This window comes from Lates calcarifer, linkage group LG10, assembly GCF_001640805.2.
Source record: "Lates calcarifer isolate ASB-BC8 linkage group LG10, TLL_Latcal_v3, whole genome shotgun sequence".
Classification (NCBI taxonomy): Eukaryota; Metazoa; Chordata; class Actinopteri; family Centropomidae; genus Lates; species Lates calcarifer.
The window spans coordinates 16,903,881-16,931,695 of record NC_066842.1 but is presented as its reverse complement, the minus strand read 5'-3'; the positions used below and the strand labels follow the sequence as shown (position 1 = coordinate 16,931,695).

The 27,815-nt window shown below is 40.3% G+C and overlaps 1 protein-coding gene across 1 annotated transcript in view; it reads left to right on the top strand.

Moving 5' to 3' along the window:
* Positions 1–27,815, top strand: part of lrrc4ca (leucine rich repeat containing 4C, genome duplicate a) — a 50,690-nt gene that overhangs the window by 2,359 nt on the left and 20,516 nt on the right. The window lies entirely within an intron of this gene.

Here is a 27,815-nt window from a genome sequence, read left to right as displayed (position 1 = left end):
CTAATTATTAGAATTTAAAATTCAAGGATCATATCTCTGTCATTTCTGACAGAGATGCCTAAGTCTCAGACATTGGTCTGTTTTCTCCTTCTTTCCGTGTTCTTCTTCGCATGGGTTACACAGAAGTCGCCTGTTCACTGCCTCTGTTGTAGCCTAGGAGGGAGCTGTCCTTCTTACGTGGTGCTGAAATTAAAATCTGCCGTTTTAGCTCTGCCTCCGCTCAGTTAGAGGAGGCATGGATGTTGTAGTTCATGGCTCAAAAATCTCAGCCACTAAACTGCTGAATATAATCCTTCCCCAGTATGCCACGAAGCAACAGATGATACATTTGACGGTGCACGTCTGTGATATACAAGAAGTTATAAAGCAAATTGCACTTGTACCCAGTTGCACTGCAAAACAGCATTTTTGAAGTTAAGCAAAAAGCTTTATCTATCTATCCTCCCTTCACCTGCTTCTCTCAATCAAAGATAAAGAATATTCTAGGACAAGCTTTCCCCAGAACAAAGGTTACTACAAACATTTGTTAAATTTTTCATATCAGTGACTTTGAACTGTAGCAGGTGAGTTTAAAAATAGACATCTGTCATGTCTGTGATAAACCAGTGTTGGTGGTAAAAGCATAAATAGAGGTGGTTGTCACTCTTCAGAGAGAAAAAAAAGAATGCATTGCATCTCTCACCTGTGAAAGTGAGAAACATGGCGAACATCATTCACCCGCTGAAAGAAAAGCCCTCCATATGATGGAGTGATATCACCTTGGGGAGACAAATTAGACTGCTGATTTTATGTTTTTTGTCCTGCCAGAGCCTTTAGCATGATAGATCTTCCCTACATATTCCCAAGATTGCAGTTGTTTGTTGGCAACTGGCGCAGAGTGATTCATAGTAATAAGGAGAGAGACTATTCCTCCTCCCCATTTAACACTCCTCAAATCCTCTCATCCCTGTGGAGATTTTCTTGGAGATGGATGTGGGCTGTGGGTTTGGGATGTCATGGGCTATATAAAAATCCAGCCAACATAAGGTGCAAATGGCTTTAAAAACTGACTGATTCACTGGGAAACTCTGGATCAGTGTGTGTTTATTTCACTATGCTGGAGTGACAACAGCTGTATCCCCAGTGTGTCCCTATTAGGCCTCCTAAGCAGTGGGAAATAGCCTTAGAGCAGGTGCAGCAGAGGGACCAAGAGGGACTTCCTGCTGCTCGCACAAAGCCAGTTCTCAGCTGATAATGTTGCTACCATAGACATCTGTTTTATGTCCAATTTCTCCAGCCATTGTTGTCTGACTTATCTATTGAAAATCATTCCAAGCAGCCGTGTCAGAAAATTAATGAACTTGTCAGCTGGAAAAGGGCACTACTGCAATGAGGTGCCAGGGTCTTGCAAAGCGACAGACTGTATACCCATGTTCCCTTCCCACACTCCCTTTGTCATTTTTCCCTCCTCAGCCTGTGACTCAGTTCAGATCAGGGCCAGCACTTTGTGCCATATAATAAAATGTTCATTTCTCAAATCGGATTAATCTCTGTAAAGCCCAGCTTAGGACACCATTAGCATTCATTACTTTCACTGTCGGGGACTTGTATCAATAATGGAGCTACCCCTACATTTTTCATCTTCTCTGGGTATAAAATCTCTCAGGGGGTTTCATTCAACGAGAAAGGGAACAGTTACAGTGATCCGTTATCTACTCCCTAGCCTTTTGTATTGGGGACCAGTAGTGCGATGCAGGGGGTCTGAAGTGGAAGGACTGATAGCAGCTGGAAGCCATAATGCTAGAGGTAAAAAACACTCTTATATGAAGATGGGGTTGACAGTCTTCAAATAATGGATTACAGATAGAGAATATCAATATATATTGGCATTAATCATGATAAGTATTGTAAATTTGTTCATGAATCCACATTTGTGTGTTGCATATAACTTCCTATAGCCTGCAGAGCATATTTTTACAGGAATTAGCAAAGGTTAATTGGACACTTATTACTAGGATATTTCCAACCCTATGTGTGAATATTTGCAATCACACAAGGTTTTAGCTATGTGGAAAATGTTTTAGATCTACTTAAGCAATGACGTTCATTGAGGTTTTGCAAAAAAGGTCAGTATATGAATATTATGTATAATGCCCCCAGTTTACGACAAGCCACATACTTATTTCAGTGGAGGTTTTGAATATGAAAAGATATGGATTTTGAGGTCAAGGCAAGAGCAGTGGTGATGAGAGTTGAAGCTTTTGTGCAAAATGCATCATGGCTGATGATTGCTGCTTTTATACACGAGGTCGGTCACGTGGTGATTACTCATGCATAGTTGCAGAGATAGGCAGGAGGAGAGTCACCTTACAGGAATTGATGTTTGGAAGATGCTTTCATAAGCCAACGGTGAGTAAGCTCTAACATGACGGCCGCTGACATGGTGTTGTGAGTCTGCATCACAGACAGCCATTGTGAGTGTGATAAAAACCGACCTCACATTCTTTTAAACCTGTGCTGCTGGTGGATGACGCATGTGATGCTTTGAAGAGACTGTTGTGGTCAGATTGGTGGGCTGTAAAAATGTAGCAATTTGTCACTGCAAGCTCCCTGTCACAATAGCATCCTCATATAGTCTTTATTGAGGGAAAGGGAGTTGTTTCCAGTCATCTACTTTACTGTGGATGATCATCTGAACCTGAGACTGTATGTTGTTCATGCTTGTATAATATAATCTACTCTATCAACCAGACACAAGCAAGCATTCTGGGCACAGCACACATGCATGGACAGACAGGATGAACGGTATCTGCAGTAGCCCCACTCATTAGTCATCCTCTCCAGCGTGTCTGTCTGAATGTTCTGTCCAGGGAAAGAACAGCTGAGCAGGGGGACGGCCGCAGCACATTCCACCAGTCGATGGATTAATCAATTGGTGTTCCAGCTCAGCCCATCCATCTCAGGGAATAATCTGGGAGACATCATAAAAGTGCCATTCTGTCATTCTAGAGGCCAGGGAGCATTGCTCCTTTTTTCTGTCCCTCCCCCTCTCTCCACTGCCACTCTTATCATGGGAATAGGAGTGGATTAAATCGAATATAGATAAGACTGTTCAGCGTGGCAACATTGCAAGGTGTTTGCTAGTGTTTTTGCCATTTTGAAACAACACAGCTTGAAGTATTTTTGCTGCTGTGACTCAGGGCTAAAAAGGAATTCTTCCAACTCCATCACCATCACCCTGTTTCCTTGCTTCCTAAAAAATTTCAGCTAGGAGCACTGACCTGAATTCAGAATGCATCATTACTCACCACTTGCCTTACATCACCCACCTTGCCAGTCGTGATGATGATGTCTTTTCCACTTAGTAATCCTCACCTTCCTCTCTGCTGCCAGTCTCTCTTTCCTTGACCTCACTGGAATGTCACATGTTGCTAAAATGACAGTGACAGCACCCGAGGTAGGACTAATGCGATGGCTTCCGTTAATAACAGCTTGCATGAGTACAAAGCAAATACAAACATTCTCTCTCGTGCACAGACACACAAACACGTTAACAGAAATTATAGATACACACCGCAGAGGAGTCATTCTTCCTGCCTTCGGGGCACCTGGGTAACGTCTGTTTAAAGTGATACTGGCCCTGGCCACCACATTAATTCCTGCTGCTAAATTAAAAGGTTAAATGGGCTGGGAAAGGGAAGCGGGCTATCTCTTCCTGCCTCCCTGTATTTTTTTTTCCACATTGTGCCAGGTAAGATATCTTAAGTCCACCTTAGGAAAAAAGCAAAGGACAATAAAAAAGAAAATTGAAGGCCCTGGTAGGAAAGGAGACCTTCCTCTCAAGTGCTGTCTTCTCAATCTTTTGTTGTTGACAGTGGAATTTAGAGTGAGCTGAGCGTGCACGGTGCTCTAAACACTCAAAGTTAAAAACATTTGAACTGAAAGGATGCCCTTCAAACAGGTTTATAGTGGTCGCATAGCAACAGAGCCATGACTAGCACATCCCCTGGCAGCTTATGAGCTGCTAGCTAAAATATAGGTTGTCAATGGACACCAGCCTTCAGTGACAAAACCAGTAAGAATCTGAATTTAATACCCCCAGCTATTTTAAAGCATACAGACTGTGAGTCTGATAGGTGGATCTTATCTGGGCTTATTAATGTGAGTTTTCTTATGCAGCCTGTGTCCTGTCAACTAAATTAGCCACTATCTCTGTCTGAGAGCAGTTATCTATGACAAAGAAAATCTGTCTTATAGTAGACACAAGCAAGTGCATGTGTATGCGAGATGATGTGCTGCTTACATTTTAACTTGTAGTGTTGTTTTTGGGATTTAAAAAATGCCCTGTAGCTATAATGGACACTTGACCTGTTAAGAGTTGATGGGCTTCTCCCTGTGGAGAAGAAGCATGTCTTTCAGACAGTGTTCTGTCCATTACAAATTACAAGTTTTATCTGCAGGGGGTAGTCGCTGTCCAACAAAGCAAGAATAGCATTTCATGCGGATCAACTTAATTTTCAGTTCAGTTTCCTCAGGTGAAAACATCAAAATACAGAAAACCTGAGAGTAGGATGAACTACAGGGCAAAAAAAAAATAAAAATCTGTTGCAACCTTGCAACTGTGGCAATGTGCATGAATCAAACTGAGGAAAAAAAGAGAAAAAAAAAAGAAAATTCACCTCCCCTTTGAGAACACAAAGCTCTAATATTGAAAAAGCTATGCAATTCAATGGCCTTCATCACAGTTTGACCATGAGCTAGACTGCACTAACACCAGCAAGAGTAGACTAGTCATCATGCTGTGACTACTGAACAGACGGCTGCTCATTCATTGGTTGAGGAAAAAAAAACAAAAAACAAACAAACCAAAAAATCAGTTCTACCCAGATCAATTTATTCATTATTTTTCAGATTTGGCCTCTATGATTCTCTGTGTGAATTCACCTGTGATTATCACAGTGCACACATTGCACTTATGTGTTCTTGAGAGCCAAGTGTACATGCAGTGTTCCATTATGAAAAACTAAGTAGTGTTGTCTGGCAGAGTCAGGAACACAAGACTACAACTTTCAAAAACAGAAAGCTCAAAATGATGAGCTATTTTTTTCTGTCAATTTTTGCCACAGTAGTGTGTGTGTGTGTGTGTGCATGTATGTTTGAAAGCATATGCGTGTGCCCTCCTAAACCGGTGCCTTCTGCAGACCCAGGGGTGCAGAATGAGTGTCTGGGATCTGGACATCTGGGTCGAGCGCTGCCGTCTGTCTCCAAGATCTGCTTTTTAACTCATAAACCCAATCAGGCTGGCAATCAGATGGTAGCTTAGCTCAGCTTCGCAGCAGGAGTCTGGTCATAAGTCAAAGCCCCACAATACAACACAGCATGCTCACACCCCAGCTAGCAGTCACACATTGTCTGACTGTTGAGCTGTACAGACGTTGCATCTTTGAACATTCTGAGGGAAAAAAAAAGCCCCCTGTGTCCATGACCACAGATTCTCACACCTATAAAGACACACCAGTATGCTAAATCACAAGGAAACACACCTACTGTTAAATATGACTCGCACAAAAACCTCACAGAAACACAAAAGAATGAACCAATCTTCCAGGGCAGACGTCATCCTCTGTGTTCTGTGCTTACAGTTATTTATCTGTTTTCACTCATGAGCGCCTGCACATGCATGTGTACGTGATGCGTGGGTTTATATGAGCATGTATGTGTGTGAGTATCAGTGTCTTTGTGTATTGCACTCGCTACCTACTCATTCACTCGCCCTGTTAGTCTCTGACCTTAATGTGTCACTCATCCTGGCACCTGCATGTAGGCAAGGCTGCCCTACTATGATAGTTTTGATCTGACAAGGATAGACTTACACTTGATTTAATCCAAGTTGTCTCTATGGAGTCTGCTGAGGTACCAGTCTGTTTCACTGCTCAGGTCAAGGCCTTGTGACAGGGGCTGTCAGTCCACTCCACTACTGCATGTGTGAGAGAGAAAAGAAATGCTTTGAGCTTTGAAACACTTTGCTTCGAGCTGTGTTAAGGCCCAGATGACTTGCAAGAGCCCAGGCATGCCTGGTTAATGGGTAATCTCCCTCATACCCAACAAGAATTAATCCTGAACAGATGCCACCTCATGCAATGAAACCATTGCACTTGTTTCCAACAACAGGCAGCTTGTCAAGAGGAGTTGAGGAAAAAAGTAGTGGGGACAGTAGTGGTAGTAATATATATATATATTTTTTTTTACATCAGCGGGTGGAAGTTCTCACTCATTGATAAATGTTAATCTGTATGTCAGCAGGTAATATTTCTCATGAATGAAAATACAAAATTAAATTGATGGATATAAGTAGTCAAGAGAGGCAGTAAAGAGGTAGCCAATCATGCTTGATGGGAAAAGGGAAGAGTGTGTATGTGTGCGTGATGTGTTTGTGCATACAGCCCAATGGCTAGGCTCCTGCAGCCTGTGCCAGACTCCTCAGCATTTGGCTGCAGCCCGTCTGTCACAGAGGAGAGAAAATAGTCAAACGACATTCCAGGCCTTGTCATATTTCATTTCCTTTTAGTGAAAAAAATTACATAATTTAACCATTCACAGATACAGTATGTTTTAATGGAAAAGTATTGTTCGTAGGTATATTGTGTCAGATCAAACATATGCACTGCAAAGACTGTGTAAACAAGCAAGATAATGTTGCAGTGTATTAAGATTGAAAATCCAAGTGTACTTGTTTTGAGCATAAAAAGATAATCTAATGCTGACTAAGCACGAATATCTGACTGAATTCTAATAAATTACTCCTCCTTGTCTTGATTGGAATCTTTCTTTGAGTTGTTTTTGCAGAGGACATGTTGACATGTTTGCAGAGGAAGATTGGTCAAATAGTTTCCAATATAAATCAACATTTTTCAAGAATTTTCTAGATATGAGACAGATTAATCAGGAAACACCTGACTGTACAAAATTCTTGAAATCAGCTGTTTCATATTAAAAGATAGTGGCTTATGTGTTAGAGAATGCTTTAAGAATTCATGATGGACAAGTCAAACGGGCTAAATGCTCTTTCACATGACATAGACAAAGCCAGTGATGAATATTAAACTTATAAATAGTTATATCTCTATATAAACTTTTCAGATCTGTCTTTGTACTCTTAAGCTAATGGCTTTTATAAGTTAGATAGTGTTTTATTGTGGCAAGACTTAAATATATGGATGATGATGATTTTCAATTAATCTTATCCAGTCATTTTTTGACATACATTTTTGCTTGATAGTATTATTATTTTGCTTGTTTACTGTAGTTAATATGTTTATAGTAATATTTTATGCAGTGTGGAAGTCAGGTGCTCAGGTATATTGTTCCTTAATGTTGTTGAGTGGATATTCTCAAGCAGCCATGTCCTCCTCATCTAGTCAATCTTGCTTTGGAAGAGTTCTTGATATTTCTTGTATGTGATTGTGTGGTTTGATCCTTCCCTGCTCTGGAGTCTGTCGCAGTGATATAGTGATTATGTATAGTAACAGGGGAACATTCCAGGCTCTGTGTTGACTGCTAATTGGGCTCCAGTGTAACGACTGTGTCATATTAATGACCCAGATCCAGCTCATTGTAATATTCATGAGGTGTGAGAATTGCCTTTTCTCCCTGGGACTGCACGGTAGAGAGGTTTATGAGTGTGTATGCGTGTGTATGAGAACGATATAGTTTGTATGTTGATGTGGATGTACGCATGGGTGTAAGGAACAAAGGTTGATCACGGTGTACAGCTCCTGGCCAGTTTACCCTTTTGTGTTCCTGAAAAGCGGTTATGGCACTTGCAGCCTTGTTTCTATGATGTGGGCTTCCCCCTTTGCCAATGTCATTGATATGAAAAGGTGTGTGTTGATTTAAATCTGCATCTGATCTGCAGACGAGTGTTGTAGGGTAATCGGCTCTCTTTGTGTCACGTTTCACTGAAAGAGAGACACGGAAAAACAGACTTGAAACCAGGTGGTCTATGCTAAATCATCCATTTCAAAAGCAAATCCAGAATAAGCTGTTTTTGCAGAGGATGACAAAGCCCTTTGGGAGACGTGTGTGTGTGTGTTTTTAGGGCAGTGTGGACAGGTTAAAAGGGTCTTCTGTGCCTCATGAAACAGGTGGGACCCCTACAGTCACTGGCGTGCGATCCTTCCTCTTTCTCCCCCCACCGGTGTGCTCTGCATTTACATAACACTAATCGGAGCATAAAAGAGAGTCAAATTCCTTCTGTATTCATTAGCTTCATCTCTAGGTGTTTCTTTATTCTATAAAGGCCCTATCATGTCCTGGCCATCATATCACATATTTCTCTGCTCTAAGGCACAATTCTGCTGTGCTATTTCTTTTTGCGGTACTTGAATTGGAATGTGGCGTTTTGTAGTTAAAAGAGGTCATATGAATGTGAGGTGTCCCTTACGGCTAAGTCGGCTAAACCTTTTCAGAAAGGAAGTGGAACAGAAACAAGTTCTTCCTATTGTAGGCTGGACAAGATCACAATGGACACGCCTGGTTGACTCATAAGACAGGACAAGGTCTTTTGAAGGACAAATGAGTCCTGATTGTGGGATATATAAGTCATGAACTGCTGCCTCACCATTTCCTTATCATAGTGAGTATTGAGGACAATCAACCACAAACTTCGCCCTGCTCTGCACTTTCTATGTGACTCTAGTAGGAATTCTTCTTTTTGTTTCATTTCAGTGTTCACTTATGAAAGATGAACCTTAATGGCAAATTGTGTTTCCTTGTACAGAGTAAAATGATGCATACAAAAACAAGGGGTGTTACACTGGCTTCTGTCTTCCGAAGACAAATTAGATTTTAATGAAGAATGAAAGTGGCTCTGTGGAGTCTCTGGCATAATGTCAAATCCAGCACACAACTTTTGTGCAGTGATGAGGCATTCATTATAGCCAGTTAAGAATGGCAGCTATCAATCTGTAAATGAGCTGTATAAGTCATATAAATTATACCACAAGTGAAGGAAGCACACCCATAAATGTCAAAAATGCAAATAGACTTCAGTGGATGGCTGGGCAAACAGAGGAAGTGTAAAGGAGTTTTTTTTTTTTTTTTAAACCCCAAAAGCTAGGATCCTCCAACCTCTCATTTAACGTGACAATGGAGGATTTCATCATTGTGAGGGAAAAGAGATTCACTTACTTTGGGGAGATCTAGTGTTCTCTGTGGTGAAATACGGAGAACAAATCTTCATAAGACTGTTCTGCCATTTTTGTTCTCATTTGTTCCAACATCAAAGGATCGGCTGCATTGTGATTGCAGCCTCTGTGAAGTGGACCCTAATCCAAATTAATTGATGGAGCAATGCTGGAACATGCTAACAAGAACTGTATTGTTTTGTATGCTTCAATCAGAAAATTCAGCATGAATTTTTGAAGCAGAATGAAATATTTCATACACTGTTTTCAGTTGCCTTTTCATCTGTCTGTCAACAGGATTTGTTGATTTTGTTTTAGTTTTTAAAAATCAACACTTTCCTGGGGGGACATTTTAACCTTGTGCCATTTAAAAGAAGTCTTCCATCTTAAACGACCATATAGGTCACTTGTCCCTACCCATAGGTACTGGACCTTTGTCTTTATGATAACAGTAATAAACAGGTTAGATTTAAGAAGAGATTGCATTTGGATTGAAATAAGTGCTTCCTCAAGTTTAACGGACCTTCATCATTATGGTTACAGTAATGAACAAGTGGTCGTGATTGTGGAACAGTCACTGATAAAAGGACTTCGTCATATATGTGAAACCAACAGTGTGAAAGTCTTGATTACTGTCAACCCATCCATTCACTCCAACCTCCACCTAAGTGGACTTTGTTGCTCTATATACTATGTCACCTAACTTCTGTCTTTGCTGTCATCATAATTACTACAGCAGCTAGAGGTCACCTGTCAATAAAATGATACTATGGGTCAGGATAAGCTGCTTGCATGCATGACCTGTTGACTTGTTCTTTATAGGAGGACAGTCTCAAATTTTGGCTCAGGATGCATTAATCTCTGCAAATTATCACCTTTGCACACAGATGTATAGGATGTATTGACAAATATTTTCAACTACAAAGACATGTGTTGACCATCAATAGCAACATGGTTACTATGCTTTTGCTATACACATTGCTGGTAAAAACCCAGCACATTTAACTTTACTGGCTAGTAATGTTAAATTAAAAGCAGAATATTTGCAAGTTAAGTTTCCTACATATATGAATGTCTATACATTTATATTCCAGTGCTATATTTTTACCTACAGTTAAGAAAATTGCTGATTTAATTACATATATTTCAAACACGTTTAGTATAATAATCTAATTTAATATAATAGTTGACATTAAAACAGGAGGTTATAACTTTTGCTGAACTGTGACCAGAAGTGTCAAATACTATGCAATGGTAGAGATCTAAGGCACAGAGTAACATTAGCACATGTAGAAAAGAGCCATAGAAGCAGTGGACTGAGCTATCAGTTACATAATTACGTACCAGCTAAAGTTTATTGACATTAGCTGCCATGGCTGTAACAGCTCATAAAACCCCTGAGAGTACTGAATTGAACAAGGGTGTTTTTATTGACAATGTGACTTAATTTTAACATAACTTGAAAAAAGAGATGTTTTATTTCTCTCAAAGATACATACTTTTGCTTTAAAAATTGTAGTTCAGACGTCAAATATTACATTAGTGGTATACCCTGGTCTCTGGCTGACCAGTAAGTCATCCAACAGTTGGCTAAATTTGTTGGGCATATTATCATTCAGGCCAATTTGAAATTAGCTTTGAAACAGAAGAGTGTATTTTGTGATATAAATATTATTTCAGTGGTAAATACCATTCCAAGCACTATAAAATTAATCAAGCAGAATTAAACCAAAGAAATTGGACTGCATTCAGGGCATTGTGAGCAGGGGGGGGTAGACACATGAAAAGAACGGCCTAAGAAGGCACATCATTATCTATTTTATTTGATTGTGAAATGTATCACCCATTTAGTTTAATGCCTCCCTCACCTTGAAAATGGGTAACAGGCCAAGAAGTGTGCGCTGCATGCTCCAAACGCCTGGTGTGCTGATCGTGGTTGCTGTGGTTTTTTGGTGTGTCAGACCTGCTGGTGAACTCAGACAGCAAGTTAATGTCCACTTGCCAGATGCCTACTAACCTGCTGCCATGTGTGACATTGCAGTCCCACGTTCTCTAACTGTGTCTTTGGCTGTCATTCAGCTCAGCAAGATTGGGAAATCTTTCCCTCTCTCAACCTAATCAAGAAAGTGTCTGGCATAATGATGCTTCTGTCTCTGGACTTTGCAGTAAACTAGCATTTTGAATGACAGTTTGGCTACTGTTTCTAGAACGCCAGATGAAATTTGTAGAAGCTTTTTTTGAACAACCTCAAGGTGGAAGGAAGAGAAAAATACAGACAGACAAATAAAGAAAGCTAGAGGGAGTGTGTTAAAATGGAGGATTATGCTTTGACATACCGTGGGGGGAGCCCTCCCCTTTTCAGAGCAGCTGAGGTCCAATGTAATTTGCCATGTTTTAAGCTCAATGCCCAGGGGCTGTTACAGGATTTAAAGACCTTACAAAATGTGCTAGACCACATATGCTTATAAATATGGGGGGAAAAAAACAGTTTGTAAGAGTATAGGACTAAGAAAAAGATAAAAAGAGAGTTCATATCCAAGCTAACATACAATGGAGTATCATTAATACATGTACATATATTATCCTATTAATTAATGTAAACCAGGATGTGTATTGGAAAAGCATTTAACTGCAGATTACCAAGAGAGAAAGAAAACTACCTCTACCATCAATTAAAGCTGTAATTTGTTTATTTATTATTATATGAGTAATAAGACACTGTGCATAGTACCTTATCTAATAAAATGCACATTATAGCCCAATCCTACCAACTCAAGAGATTATGTGGTGGCTTTATTTACTGTAAACTGTAGTGATCAGTATCCTATGATAGAAGGAACCACAGTCTGGTGAAACTCAATTCAAACTAATCAGCTTCTTTTAGAAAATTTCACTGTGAAATAAACAATATCTGCTGAATGACGTCTACTGACAATGTTACTCAAGTGGAGCAGCTTAGTGGTAAATAGTAGACGGCTGCAGTGCTGGGTATGAATAAGCGGAGCTATATACTGTACATACAGTAAAACAGAGTATGGATGAAAAAGGCATGAATGCTCAGCTGTCTCTCAGCAGAGGTAAATGATTAAAGTTGAGTTGCAGCTCTTGCATTGTATAATTCAAATCTGAAAACATCAATTTAAAAAAAAAAATCCAAGTTTGTATTGCTTTTCTGCTGATTTGCATTATTTTATGTTCGTATTATTTTGCCCAGCCTCTGAGATCTTTTCACACTCTCTCTGTCCCTCTCCAAACTCTCATCCTCTCCACTCTGTTAAATACTGAGTGCTGTATCTTCCTTCTCTATCTCCTCTATCCTGCTTCACATTTTTCTCTTTCACTAATCTCAGTGTGCTTTATGCAAAGTAATTGGTTTAGAGAACTGTTTATCCACATTCTCCACATTTTCCACCTCATGTGATGCTGAATCCGGTAACCTGTGTGCCTTCAATCACACAGCTATTCCAGGGGACCAACAATACCCTGGCTGATTTCAGCTCTACTGTTCCCTCGGTAATGGGGAAAGCTAAAGACGGCTGGCTGCTGGGGCATCGCACAAACAAGGCAGGCTTGGGGGAAGCAAAGCTCCTCCAGAAAGCGAGCACATCAGCACTATTGTTAGCACATAGCGGGAGATTAGCGCTGATGGCTGTATGTGAGCTAGCAGGCTTGGCTGGTGTTCTGTGTCGGATGCTAACCCAGCCCACCCCTGCTGCCACAGCCACCATGTCACAATTAGCCGGAATAGCTGCAGACATGATTGCTCGCCCTGGTGGCAACGCAGTCAATCCGTCTCCAATCACTGTGATACCACCACTCTGGAGATCATGATCAGCATAATGAATACTGTACCCGTTTTCACCTAATAGATTATATATTTTGCCAGAGTCAGGAAATACACTATCTATTGCTCATTGCTCTGATTTCTGAGGCTAACAAGCTCACAATGGACACAGTTATCTAGGAGTGAGTCATAAACACCAGATAGTTCATAGGTGTTGAAATAGAAAACAACACAATTAAGCATCAAGTGAAATCTGTGCTGCATTTTTCAGAGCATGGGGGTGCAAGAGTATACTTAAACCTAGCTGCACACCGTAAATGTCAGTGTCTGATTGCCTGAACATTGTAGCCACACACAGGAACGCTGCAACAACAAATAACATGCAGTCTGCCTCTTTCATTCCTAGTGTGTACCTGTTTCCCAACACACACAATGTACCCACAGTCACAAACACACACACAAACACACACACAGAGTTTTCCAGTGCCTCTGACTGATTACAGTGCATGATTAATTAGCAGACAGATTGCTAAACGGTGGTGAACATGGTTTGATGTGCAGAGGTAAAGAGTAGACTCTCCACGGAATACAATAATGTCCTCTATGCCCTCCTCTCTCTCTCTCTCCCTCTCTCTCTCTTTTACTCTCATCCTTCTCTCCCATCTATTTCTTTCTCTCTTTCTATATTAAGCTCTTCTGGGTTAATCATTCCTAGAGGACGACAGCACCACAGTGCCACAAAAAGTGACACACAGCTGTGTGCAGTCGGGTTCTTGTGCACCCACTTCCAGTGATTACAGGCCCTTTAAAGGATAACCACAGATCTTACAGCCACACTGTCTTCAGCACCATACACTTCAAAAGAGGTGAAGAGTTTTAACACAGTGTCTCGACCTCGACTCATTCTCACAGAGCCAATTCACTTGACCTTATTCCTCATTTATCTTTATATTTGCCTGTCCTTTCACTTTGGCGCCACAAGAGGGTTTTCTAATCTTCATCTTATTATATGGCATTCCTTCACCTCTCCTAACATCCTTGCACCCTGTTTTGCTCTGCTGTGTTGTGGGCCCCCGGTGGGAGGTGAGTGCTCTAATTCATTTGTTTGCATATGGGGGATATGTCCAGCTCTGATGGATGGCATTGGCTCTTGCAGTCCCTCAGTAGCTCTGGGTTTACAATAGAATTTGCTTTGAGTCTCTCAAAGGACCACATCCTCAAATAGAGAGAAATAAATAAAACACCCCCACACACATACAGTACATACAACATACTGACGTGCAGTTCCCCTGCTATAACCACACAGGGACATGCGCGCGCGCGTGTGCGCACGCACACGCACACACACACACACACACACACACACACACGTAAAAGAACTAATAACAGATGTCTACATACAAATAATCACACATGCATACTGTATGCATTATTCACAAGTGCTAACACATTTAGGATGAGGATAAAATGAATAAAAGGTGCATAGGAAGAAGGAGAAAAAATGAGAATAGTGATGTCACTTAAGTCTTCTGATGTCCTCATATGAAAACAGTGGTTGCCAGTAATTGTTTAGTCTGCTCCATGTCCAAATTAGTCTGCATGGTGACTCTCTTAATCAATGTGGTTGCAAACTGTGATGTGATGTGACTGCTAACATGGAGTCTTTCTCTGTCTCTCTCCATCTCTTTCACACACACATACACTCCCGGGGTCTCCAGCTAAAGTTAAATGTCTGCCAGCTGAGTGTGTCCCTCAGTCAGGCTTTTGTTCATCTCCAGCTGAAGCTCTGTAATTTGTCTGCAGTTAATTTGTCAGGAGTGAATATATATATATATATATATATATATATATATATATGTCACTTGTGTACATTTTGCAGCATTTCGATTTTTGGAAGAAGATCAAAAATGTGTGAGACTGAGCATATCTTTGCAGAGATCTAATAGCACACTAGAATCTATATTGCCTCTCTGTCCATTTCTGAATCAGTCACATAGTTACACTGTGTGTGTGGTTGTGCAGTTGTGTCTGTCGGGCCCCTTCACATGTAAAAATTCATTACTGACTGAAGTCACGGTGTCTGACAATGTTTTGGTGCAGACACAGCTCCGAGTGCTGTGTACAGCTTGTAGCACTGAGTGCTCTGGCATCATCTGTAATGGGATATGTGTTCAAGTTCAAACTGAAACAGCACCCTGTCTTGTGAGCAAATCTGAAACAAAGCTGCGTACTCTGCTGTTTTGATCCATTCTTTTTGATGCCAAATTAAATGCACAAGCATTTGAGACATTTCTGCATCTGTAAAACCGCAGAGGCCACGGCGCCTGTGACTCTGCAGGGTGAACGGCAGGCATGTGGCAGGGGAGATGTACTTCTTCGGTTCATTTCATCTCTCCACTCTCTCCCTCTCTCTCTCTCTCTCTCTATGGCTCTCTGCCTGACTCATTCTCAAAATAGAGCTTCAAACCTGAGTACCCTTTCTTGGACAGGGAGCACCAGTAGTACTGTGGGAGAGCATTCGCGCACTTGTTCTATTATTAAATCCCAGTTATGTAAACCACCAGGAGACAACACCAACGAATAATGATTCACCGTAATTCAATTGTATAACAGGCCTATTTCGACAAGGAAATCAGAGGTGGTGCATGTGATTGAGAATGTGTAAGGGGAGGGCTGCATTGGTTGATTCATTTCCTGTTCATTGAAATAGCTTTTTTGGTGGCTGTGAGCACCAGTGGTAACGTGCTTTGTAACGTGATCCAAGCATCTCGAAGGGGTATTTTTTCGCTAAAAACTGGTATGGTATAGCTCTACTTCTTACACAATCACAGTATGTCTTCTAAGATCCAGTCAAAATCTGATTTCAAGCTATAAAATAGTTGATGGTTTATAACAGGACTGAGGGATGAACAAGAAAACTCATCAACACATACTTTATCTTACTAATGAAATGTACACAATAAAATGAACACTCCATCTGTCAGTCTGTGTGGTTTGGTATGACCAGTGGCTTATGGTTGTTAATTGTATCTAATGTTATTGTGTGTGTAACTGACCTTACAGAGTCTGCCACTGGCTTTTTCACTTCTCCATTTTTGTGCTACTGCTGCACTATATTCTAGCATTTGCCATTGACCCCATCCTAGACAGCTGGGCTACTGTTTTAAAAAAGTTGCTGTATATAAGCTTACTTTAAGTATTAGATTAAAGTCACCAAGGGTAGTCATGTTTCTTAGCAGGGAACCCCACCTGGATTGTTTCAATTTTTGTGACCAATCTAAACTATATGGATATAATCAGTTATTGGTCACTATTCAACTGAGAGGGGTAAATAAATGGATAGATGAAATAATTAGAATAATAAACTAGAACAAGTCCTAAAAGACAAACTGAACTAAAACAATGTATCTAGAGAACTCAAAATAATATTACCATATGACTTCTTCTCTGTTAAGCTTATGTTTGAAGTTTAGGGGAACTTGCCCTCATGGCTCAGGGAAACTAACAATGACATTTGGTAGGAGATGGGGCATCTGCAGTATTGAAATCAAAGTGCCTTGTACACCCCACTACTACCCCCAGCTTCCACAAAAGTATCACACTGCTTCCTGCTTCAGCACTGAATGTATTAGCTGATTGTATTTCAAGCTGTTTGAATAAATGGCCATTAGTGTTATTCAGGTATCAAGGGAGGAAAAGTGGGTGTTCATTTTACCCTAATGCAATATATATATATATATATATATATATATTTATTTATATATATATATATATTTTTTTTTTTTTTTTTTTTTTTTGTCTGAATTTGGGGCAGTAACATCAATCAAATAAAATGACAAGCTGGCCAGTATACTATCATACATAGTTATGAGAAAAAGACTTGGTTGATACAATATCTGGTTTAGAAAAGGACATCTGAGTGACTTGCATAGCTCTACCTGAGTAAGCTTGTCCTCATGTCCTTCAGATGTGACCAAACAATTACATGTAACCATTCAGTCACATTCATTCTGTTGTAAACATGAATCTTACAGAACCAACCCTTATTGACCTTTGGAAAAAATAAAAATGAAATAAAAATCAACAAAACGCAGTCCAACCCCTTACAAATTCTATAAAATAGAGACGAATGTCATGAAACTTTTATTATTCTTTGCATGGCTGTATTAGAGGTGTCAAATCCCTAAATCTAACTGTATTTTATTATATGGTGTTACTGTGTATTCCTACCAACAACCTTCATCTGTAATTTAACATTAAAATTTGGTGTATTAATCTCAATTTGAAAATAAATATATTCAATATCCACACTTAAAGAAATATATAAACAAGGACATTTCAGCAAGTTTATCTATTACCTGTAACATTAGAGTGATGGCCTATTTTATCCTCTCATCTCACTACCTCTTTAATTCTCTTGCTCTTATTTAGCTTGATGTCCTTGATATCCCCAAGTGCTCCACACTGATGAGGCCAAATAACTTTAATCATGGAGTATCTAGAATTCTGCATCACTGCATGCACCTTGATAATCTGTGTACAATCTTGTGATATCAGAGCAGCTTTACACAACAAAATAAATGGAGCAAAATCACAGATTTGCACAATAATCCTTGAAGTCCTCATATTTAGTGGAACTGTGCTGTTATGAAACATCATGCCTTGTGAAAGACATCATGAAAATCTAATAACCTTAGTTTTTTATTGTGACTTGTTAAGTAACACAATGCCTTTTTTAGTCATGAGATGCGATAGGCCATTTTATTTCTTCAAGTCTTTATTGACAATTTACTGTAGCGGGGAAGACGAGTGGATTTAAACGGAAAGCTTGCTGCTGGCATTCCATCCACATCTTCCACATATTTTTCAGTCCAGGTCAGAATTTACACTGCACTCTTAAAATAGAAAGATAAAACACTGGCAAATGGTAGTAACATTTTACACAGGTCACGTCGTGCCACGCCATCTGACCTGGCAGCCCTCCCAAAAAAGAAATAGAGGGGAATCACAGCTGCTGTCTAGTTCTTTCTCTCCCCTCTCTGTGTCTTGCTCGCTTGCAGACACACATGTTATACCCTATCTATCTAATCCACATGGGGGGGAAGTATAGTCTTAGTTATCATGTTTAATTTGTTTCCCACTAGTGTTCTCAGCTGAATTATCAAAGCAGTTTGATCTCTTCTGTTACATACAGTGCATATTCTAACCAAGTCGGAAAAAGAACATAAGAGGAGGATGAGAGAAGAAACAATAAAATGACTTCTAACAAGTGTGACCAGCTTTTTGTTTTCTCAAACAATTCCTTTGAACATGCTAGTACCTTTAAGCATATCACTTAAAATATCACTTATCAAATGGGTGTGATCTCTTCCATGTATGTTGTGAATAAAGAGGCTGCTGGAAGCAATGTGAATAAATATAGACTCTTACTGTGCATACAGGTGTTATGAGGTCTGATCATTAAACGTAAGACTGATATTGCCGATATTGAGCAATGACTCATGCTGAGGTTCTGCTTTGATAATTTACGTTCATTGCTTTTCCATTGCACTTTTTATTTATTTATTTATTTACAATGTAATTTAATTTGGCATGGTGGGGACAAAAAAAAAATAAATAAATAAAGTGCACTTTAGAGTCTAATTGATGCTGGTTTCTCCTTAGTCCTGCATCCTCAGCATTCTTCCTCTCCAACCAATGAAGTTAACTAGGCGGGGGATGGAGTGCAGAGGAAGAGAGAGGGGAGGGAGAAAGGCGAAGGGAGGGACAGGCAAAGGGAAGAGGAAGAAAATAAGGAGGTTATCGCGTGGGGGTTGCAAATTTGATTTCTCCTACATCCATTGTTAGCTTGTGGCTTTGAGAGGCAGTGAAAGCAGAGTCCATTTTCTCATTACTGTTGTGACTGAGATTAGTAGAGGCTAGGCTTGTTTCTATTTGAGGAATAATGACGAGTGTGTCTCTATACAAACCCTACTCTATTCTTGCAGCAGGTCCTCCATTAGTTCCCCACTCCTCTCAGACCTTTTCTCTCTCCCTCCACAGAGATGTAAAAGCATGCGATGGTTCATCCTTCCTGTTTTTATCCAGCTTATAAAATTAGACAGCAGAGAAGATTTGCACTATGGCACAGCATTCAGAATGCAGGAAAAAGTCATACGGAAATGGCAAACTTTTGGGATGCCCCGCTCTCGCCAGGTGAGGATTCTTGCACAGGAACTCTGCAGCCAAGGAATACTTTACTGTGGCAACAATGTCATATTAATTATGTGCTTGCTGAAAACCTGCACTGATACGAGGCCTGGATCCCTCCCCGGATGGTACAGAGGGGAAGGGATTGCCTCACATCGGTCTGAAAGTATGAGCTCCCTTGCATACTTTCTGCAGCAGTCTTATTTTTAGTATCTTGACTTTTTGCAGCTATGGAAAACCTCCCAAATGACCTGAATGTAAGGATGCATTTGACACCTTTGTTCATTAAGAGAAATAGAGAGCAGAAAGGCAGCCTTTCATGGGCTCCCATGACAACAGCAGAATGCCTGGAACATACCACAGAGAGGCAGCTTTACAAAGCTTATGTAGCACCACTTCTCTGCCTCCCAATAATTCACTCTGGTCCTGGTGGACTAAAGGTGTCAGCCAAGACATTCACACCGCTAGTTCATCTGAACAGAGAAATGGAATGATGAAAGGAAAACACCAGAGGGGATGGGGGAGGACAAGTGGCTCTTTTAATGACTCTGTAGTGTGATGGGAATGCTGTTAATGAGGAGGGCTGGGATAAGAAGCTATGCTTCCCACGTAGAGACAGACAAGCCTGAGAGGAGTCTGAGGAGGAACTCGGCTCAGCTTGCGTGGTGCAGATATAGTTGAGCAAAGCCAAGCAGAGCTCTGCAGACCACAGGAGTGTGGGATGAATAGAGTTTGACTGTGAGGCAGGCAAAGATGGCATTGAGAATGAGCAGCTCCTCTTTTTCTTCTCCTCTTCCCCCTTCTCCCAGAGAGACAGTGGCAGCTCTCTGGTGAAGATCAGAAAGGTGGGAGATGGAAAGTGAGCGGGAGTGGGAGAGAGAGGGAGCAAAGAGAGACAGTAGCCCCAGGAGGGTACATCTCCAGTCAGTAATTCCACTGGGGCTCTCCCCACTGCTCTTAAGTTTCCATCTCCAGATGAAAAATAAATAACCTCTTCAGACGGCCTCCCTCTCCTCTGAGAGAAAAAGAGAGCTTTCCCAAGAGCAGCGTTCAGTTTCCATGTAGTTATCTCTCTGTCTCCCCTCTTTAACTCAATCTTTTTTTCACACACTGTCACATGTACACTCTGTCCATATGTACTATATATGTAGATGACCAGTGTTTCCATGTTGCAGAAGGAAAGATGAAACAGTATTTAAAATATTAATTCACGACACATATATGGATGTGTGCCCACAGTAAGTACGGTGCTGTGAACATGGCCCATAGGTATGATTTCATCTGTGGTATGTATATTAGAAATGATTTACAGTATGTAAGTCTGTTCATCAACCCAAAAGTAGCTTTTTGTTTTGCCAACAAATGCAGTAACCAAAATTCAGGAGAAGACTTATCACTTACCCTGCATCATATTTTTTGTCTTCATTGTTCCCCACTTAAACACCTCCAGCTTCATGATGACTCACATACTGAAGTATCATATGCATCTTTCCACTTCCACCCTCTGAGTCCTGTCTGCTACAAGCCTGTGTTATCAGCTTTTGTCAAGGTACATAGTACGATGCTCCTTTTGTACATGGAATAAAAAACATTTACTTATCTCTTCCGCAATGGAGCATTCGCTCCCTGTGCAAGCACGACTGGCAGAGCGTAGCAGCTGGTGCTGCCAGGCACTGAAGCTAAAGGCTAGTCTGGCGCGAGATTGTTCTGGAAAGCACTATAAGGCTGATGGCCTCGTCAAGAGAGAGACTCATGGCCGATTGTGCATGACGAGTGCTCCCTGCTATCTGATTCTTCTCCCTGAGCTTTCATGCAAAAAGCCGAGCGGAAGAAAGGATGTCTCTCATGTGCATGTGCTGTGTTTGATTGTCCACTTTGCAGTTGTCAACACAATTACTTCATTATATATTCAGCATCATTATTTTTTTAGTAATAATCTCCGTGGGCCTGCTGGCACGAAACAGCTAATGTCACGCTCTGATAATTCCTGTTAATATTATAGACCGTGAGAGCATCGAATACAAACGTTTCCTCTTCCAAATGTCTTGCATAGTCATCACAAGAGTTTTGTAACTTGGCTCTGGACAGACACACAATAAGACATTAAATATACAGATGCTCACTTTCTCTCTTCCCACTCTTTTTCTCTACCTTCCCCTGCCTGCATTTAGCAAGATAATGTTCAGCATTATTATCTGGCCTTCATATTACCACCTTTCTCTGGTTACATGTCAGCATTTCCTTTCTTAACTCCACTATCAACTTCAACTCCTGATACCTGTAATGAACGCTCTGCTTAGTGCTGATATCGCACTGTAAATCCGCTTAGGATCCCCCAGCGTTGAGCCCAACAGGGAATGTGGTAGCTACACTCCTATATGCTCACTCCTTTGCATGGTTCATAACTGTAGCCTGCATGACAAGTCTTTTGTGTGATTTTGCACATCCCAGTGAAATGTGCCTGCATGAATTTTCAGAGAGCTGGGTGAGGAATTGCCCCTGTGTGTGGAAACAGACATGCATGCACTAAGAGGTTGTTATACTAGCTTGTGTACTAACTTCTCCCATGTGAGACTGAGACAGAGTGTATGCTTTGATTTTTTTTTTTCTGTACTACAGAAAAACACAAAACTTTGTTCATTTATAAACATGTATCCATACACTACATACTGTGTAGACAATAGTGTAGGCACAAATGAACACACACATTCACATGTAAAACAAACACAGAAGTCTTGAGCCCTGCAGCTGTCTCTAGGGATTGTAATGTTTGCTACACCATATTCTGAAGTATTCAAAGAAGAAAATGTATACTGTAAAGTTTATACTGAGCATAGCACTGACAGAAAAGGTCATGGGAACATTAAAAATCAATTTCTTCTATTTATATATTTAGCACATGGCAGAAGGCTTTGGGGAGCACAGATATGTAAAGTAATCATTGTTGCAGTTTGCCCATTAGGATTTTATATTGCCTGTGTACAAGTGGAAACACTTTCCTGATAGCAGCAGGAAAGGAGAGTCAGTTACGCTTTATTTATTCAGGAAGTCACAGTAAGATCAGAATACAAAAGAGACTTGAGAGCAAGACTCATGCTCTGGGGATCACAGATATCCAAAGCAGATTACATTGGAATAAGCCAAGTCATTTTAATATCTTGCCTCTCATGTTGACAACTTGACTGAATTGTAGCACCAGAAAAAATAATTGAGAAATTGAAAGGGTTCATCCTCTGGTGTGTGGACAATCTTATCATGTTGACACCAGAGGAAAGGTCACAGGGTCACCAGAAACATTAGGATTGATCCTCTGTGCAATATGAATATCCATAGCTAATTCTGACCTAACAGCAGTGCCATACAAAAGGTCAAGAGGGGCCAACAAAAATCAACCTTTATCATTCACTGGAGACCATGAACAAAGATCCATATTAAATATCACAGCAATCCAGCCAGTGGTTGTCAAGATACTGGACCAAAGGATCCACCAACTGTTGTCAATGTCAACAGCAGAGCAAAAAAATCAAACTGAACTGACTACTTTTGTGCTGACACAACAAACTACTAAATATTTTAGACAGTTTTGTCTGCTCGCTCTTACTGCCTAAACACTTAATAATCCAGATTTCCAGTATTTTTTTTCATAGCATAGTTAGATTCAGGCATGTCATCATAAAACAGCTTAATGTGACTGCACCAAGAAGTCAGTTCCTGCATCAAATGGAACATCAGTCGCACCCTACTATTTAATTCAAGAAGAAAAATCCAAATGAGTAACTTCTGAAGAAAGAACAGAAGGAGGAAATGAGAGAATATCTCTCTAATTTGTCAGTTTGCCCTGTTCCTTTGACGTTGCTGCTCACTAAACCACTTCAGCTACTGCTCTCATCTCCTCCTGGAGACTGACACACCCAGTGAATCACCATGATGTCCATCTCAGTAGGAAATGAAATGAATTATAATCAAAAAGAATCCACTGCCCTACTCACTCCTCTTCCATCCCCGCCATCCATGGGTCTCTCACCTTCTTTGCTCACATATCACATTCATTTGCCCAAAGATTTCTATGTATGACTTTACCTTTTCTTCTTAATTTGTATTCTCCTTCCCTCCCAGTCCAAGGTTTTCATTTCTCGGCTTACATTTTATTCTTTGCCCTCTCCTCTTACCTCATTACATTTCTTTCATTCTCAGTTTTTTAAGAGTGACCACGTGTCCTTACTAATTAACAAGAATTGTAAGCAGAGTCGCTTTTAGTTAGCCTCCTATTGTACAATCTCAATTGATTTGCATTACACATGCAGATTGGCATAGTGTGTTATTCTTCCCATATCACCCTGCATTAGCATGGCATCCATTCTCATGCATTTTTTCTTCAGGGGCTTTTGCCAGCCTTTCATATGAGAGCCAGACATTTCGAGGGAAAGATTTCATATTGGTAATTTACTATCCCTCTCTCTCTCTTCCTCTCTCTCGGGGGCTAACCACGTAGTCTATGTCTTTCATCTTCCCTGCTTCTCCTCAAACTACCTTTTTGCCTGACTTTTCCTTCTGCCTTTCGACTGTTGGTGTTGTGTCCTTATTTGCCTCCCTCTGACTATCTCCCTCTTTGTATCATCCTTAATGTCTTCTCCTCCAAGTATAAGCATCTCCATGTAACTCTCTCATCCCTAATGACAGGTTCTTCAGGAAAACAGATCGCATTGTCTTCAAGGACTCTAACATTTTTGATGGGGCCAAACCAATTACCTCTCACACGATGAACGACTGACAGCTGGTGTGTATACTAGTGAAAACCTAAGACAGGAAGGTGACTATGAATCCATTTCACAGGCAGATGAGTGGAAGGAACATTTCCTTGTCAAAAATAATTAATCAAAGAGACAAGACTGGTCTGAGTGAAACCAAGAGCCAAAGGAAATGTTCTATAAAACTCTTCAAATCACAGGCATTCTACCTTTTCTCCCCCTTCTTGTCTTTGTTACTCTATTTTCCTCTATAGCCCAATCTGTCAGCCTTTCTTCCTCTCCGCAGAACATATCTCATCCCTCCCCTCCTGCTTGAAATCTCTTTGGACTCCAAATGCTAATTCAGTCAGGCACTTAATCAGACATATTAATTCCATATCTCCCCTGATTGCACTAATTCCACTCTGCAATGAGCTTCTCTGCGGCATCCCTTTGGTGCAGCAGAATTTTAAACTGTGGTGCTAAACCGATGTCTGTAAAAGCATTTCTTTTAAACAAACAATACCATGTGTTGACAACAAATGTATGGCAAGGATAATATGTTGGGCAAGGCACTCTGTGTTCTATCATGTTTTGCTGTCATCCTTCAGCCCTACAGCCATTTCAATTCCATTGGACTTGTAGACAGCCATGTTTTGTGTCATCCCAAATACATGAAGCCATCCTATTAAAATAAACAGATCTCATCTTGTGCCAGTTTGCCCATTCCAAAAAAAGGAAATCTGGCAAACATGTATCAGTGCATCTGAATCACTTTGGCTAAGCTGCATATAATGGCAGCATATCCATCCATATTTCACGAAAGTCTTGTTGTCAGTGGCAGTGATTATTGACAGCTAATTCATTATACAGTGCAGGCACAAGCATTCCTATTAAAACACACACACACACACACACACACACACACTCTTACACATACACGCACATACAGAGATAAACAGAATATGCCAGAAAAGCATGTAAGCCCTCATATTGTGTGCTGACAAATGTTGTAGCCGAGACGTGTATTAATTAAAATCATATTAAAGTACTGATTTAGCCGCATTCTAATTTAATTAAGTCACAGATCATGTAATTGAGAGAATTACAAAATTGCATTCTTTGTTCCAGATAATTGTATTCCATCTTAATGCCTACTTTTAAGTCTGTTAATTTGTTTTATCTCATCACCATCGTCTTCCTTAGACTTGTTTTCAATAGAAAATACGGCTTAGAATCCCTTGTGCCTCTGCATCATGTCAGAGCAAACCATAGAGATTTCATGGATCTTTTTAAACTTCTTGATATGATCTCTGTGCCTGTACCAGCAACATCAGACAGAATAGATCCATGGTATACTCATTTAATAACACAAGTCTATCTATCTATCTATCTATCTATCTATCTATCAATTCTTCTTTTCCTTGTTCCTCACTGTCTGGTCAGTTAGTGATTTGGCCTGGCAAGGGCCCTCTACACAGATGGATTTACCATTAGATAATGACAAATGGCAGGCGCAGCTGAGCTGATTTCAGCACTTACTGCTCCTGTGGGAGCCTGTACTCACCACACTGCAAACCACACTGACCACCCCCGCCCAGGATCTTAATTGAACGAACGGCTGTGCAGCCAATTGATTCAACCTGACATGCATTTCTGGTCATTTCCAGTTGGTGATGTAGTGTGACCTGCGGGTCAAAATATGCTGCAATCTGGAGCAGAAGGCACTGACATTAGTCTTGATTTGTTGGACCACTACTCTTTCAGAGGGGGACTTTATCTCTGTGAGTTCGTGGGAGATAAAGACAGAGGGAAAAAATGGCAGAGTAGATCTTTGGTGTCCTGCAGATCCCTAAAGATACGACTAGACGTTTATTGGACTGACTGATGTTGAAGATGTGATGAGATTATAAATTATTGACTTGAGGTCCATGCAAAATAGGTGGCTATGATATGTTTCTTGAAATGTAGTTGCTGTGACGTAGGTGTGAATATTGATGCTTTTTTATTCTTTCTATTCATTTTAACAGCTTAATGTTTGTGATTCAAGTTTGTGTCTCAAGTAAGTCACAAATATGACCCACACAGGGGGTAGTAGGGACCAAATTGCTGTCTATCTGCACTGGGTGTGACTTTTCAGAATCGGTGACAGTGGCAGTGACATACTCATGAAAGTCATATCTTGGTTGAACTGATGCAATCTGGTGATATTTGCTGTGACAGTATTACATTGCTTTTTTTTCCCCTTCCTAAATCTAGAGGTAAATGGGGGGGCTACACAAGAGCTAAAAAGACATGACATTTTTAAGAAAGACCGGTATTTAATTTTTAGAATAAATTGCAGTGCTTGCAGTTTGCTCTACAGTACCTGATCAGAGCTGTGGGTGCTGTACTCTCATCTTGTAGTTAAAATGACAAAATACTGCATATGTACATTAGAAAGACTAGCAAATTACACTTTGTTTCATCTCTTTTCTCATCCTGGAAAGACTCAACCGCCTCTCTAGTAGCAGATGTCTCTGACAGACCAGACTGTCGGCATGTTTAAGGTTGAGTGTGGTTCTTTCTCCTTAATTAGAAAGAACATACATCTTTTTGACACATTTTGAAACACTGACTTGAGAGATGCTTTGAAAAATGTAATGATACAGTGTTTTGTCAAAGGAGGAAAGCCAGGCGGTGTTTTGTGAGTGTGTGTGTGTGTGTGTGTTGGGTGGGGGCGCAATATTGATGTTGTTGATAATAACAACAATGATAATGATTACAACGGCAAAGCCCATATCCATCATCACTATCATCTACTTTGCGGGCATAATTTGTCATTCTTAGTGAAGTTTCAGCCAGAGAACATTAGATAGTTCTTCAACTTACTGAGCTGCACTTCATGTTGCCTTACAGTATATTCCAGTTATTTGCATTACCAGGTCAAGTGTACAGCTTTACCTGCACTGCTTTTGAATAATTACAGAAACAATTTATTGTCGTAACAGCATATGCTCATGTACTGTATGTTCACCATAGGAGCAGAATTTAGCGATGAGAATTTAGAGACTTAGGACTGAGATTGAAGTCAGACTTAAAGGATAAGTCTGGTGATATTCTATATTTTTCTTACTGTCACCAAATCCCTTGAAAAGACCAAGACAAACAGTGAATTGATCCCTCTAACAAATGTTGTGTGTGTATCCACAGCCTGATGTAGCAGTTTATTCCTCTGTGCCACAGAGCTCCATTGTTGTCATCATCAGTGAGCCACACTGTTGCACTGGGTGACATGTTCCCTCATTTAGATGAACATGGGCACTGGAGTTTATTATGAGTGAAACCCACACACTCTGTCCTGCTGCTTTAAATCTCACTAGAGCACCAATTCTGCTCCTGAAAATAGTGCCCAACCAATTCACCATTAACTCTCCTATTTATCTATTATTATTATTTACTACAGTGCTCAACTGTTATAGAGCATTATTTAAGCTTTTTATTAAGGTAAAAAATATATAAATATTAGCGACCTATTTTTAAAGATTTAAATCCTCAATAGGAACAAATGGGATACAGGCTTTGTGCAAAAACACACTAGGAGTAGTAGAAAATAAGGAAATACAGATTAATGCATTGCTGACTCTTTTTTCATGGGATTTGCTGACAGTAATAAAATATAGGCTATCGCCAGCCTTGTCCTTCAGGTCACTGAAGTGAGACTTGACATGGACTTGAAACACGACCCTGTAAAGACTTGATCAGATTTCGAAGCAAAAACACTTAAGCATCAAGTTTTCTGTCCTGCAACACTAAAAACAATAATAAATAAAAAGACAGTGCCAGGTTTGCATAACCATATTTTCAATTATCAGGCCTGTGCATCGAGAGGTCTCAGTTAAAAGAAAAAGAAAAAGAAAAAAACAGAAAGACTTGCACTTAGCTTATGAGTGCTTCTGACTTGACTTGTAC